At 36.0% G+C, this 839-nt stretch overlaps 1 long non-coding RNA gene across 1 annotated transcript in view; it reads left to right on the forward strand.

Annotated features, from left to right (window-relative positions):
* LOC147817197 (uncharacterized) overlaps window positions 1-818 on the forward strand; it is a 2,046-nt gene extending 1,228 nt beyond the window's left edge. Inside the window, exons 2-3 of the long non-coding RNA XR_015436560.1 lie at window positions 168-302; window positions 420-818. This is a non-coding gene — a long non-coding RNA (uncharacterized LOC147817197). The remainder of the gene's footprint in view (window positions 1-167; window positions 303-419) is intronic.
* Window positions 819-839: the final 21 nt, after the last annotated feature.

The following is an 839-nucleotide window of genomic DNA, read 5'->3' on the forward strand; positions in this document are numbered from 1 at the left end:
AGATAGATAGATAGATAGATAGATAGATAGATAGATAGATAGATAGATAGATAGATAGATAGATAGATAGATAGAAAATGTCATTTTACATCACATAGAACTAGAATAGATAGATAGATTAAAAGAATTTACCTTCTTGTTTCATGTCAAATTGTCCGCCGTTGCAGGTTAACCTCACCTACGCAGTCCTCCTCTTCATCAGGGGCATATCTGTGAAATTCAGCCCCTCTGCCAGCAGCACATGTAACCCACAACATTAAAGCTGCACCATATGAAAGGTGTCACTGGACCCACAGAGACAGGTAAGTCCACAGTCACATCAGTCCTATGAAACATTTTATCCTCTTTCAGCTCATTGTTTTGGTTTTACTGTAGACTGTAAATAAAGATGGATGTAGCCACTGTGATGTCACCCACAGGTTTCTGATGCTTAGAGTGAGCTGCTGCAGGAAACTCCTGCTGGGGGGGCCAAGGTGGCGCTGGCAAAGGATGCTGGGTGCAAAGTTTCTGCTTCAAACAATTTGGGGTTTTGTGAATAGGCAGACAGAATAGTGATGGGAATTCTCTTGATGAGGCTCTTTCGGTTCCCAAGTGGCTCCTCAGATTTTTTGTTACTTAAATGAATTTATTACCAAATTATGTGTAAAATGAATAACTGATGCAAAAAAACATAAAATATAACATATGTATAGTATGTATATGGCTTTATTAATAAACTTAACATAACATATACATAAATAAATTTTAAATAAAAAAGACCCATTTTAATTTGTGAAAAAACACAAAATCAACTAAACATCACTCAACAAAATATAAATTAAAATGTGCAACCATGTACA

The sequence above is a fragment of the Seriola lalandi genome, unplaced genomic scaffold, assembly GCF_002814215.2.
Source record: "Seriola lalandi dorsalis isolate HSWRI2012SDOR001 ecotype SW California unplaced genomic scaffold, Sedor1 jcf7180002055006, whole genome shotgun sequence".
NCBI lineage: Eukaryota > Metazoa > Chordata > Actinopteri > Carangiformes > Carangidae > Seriola > Seriola lalandi.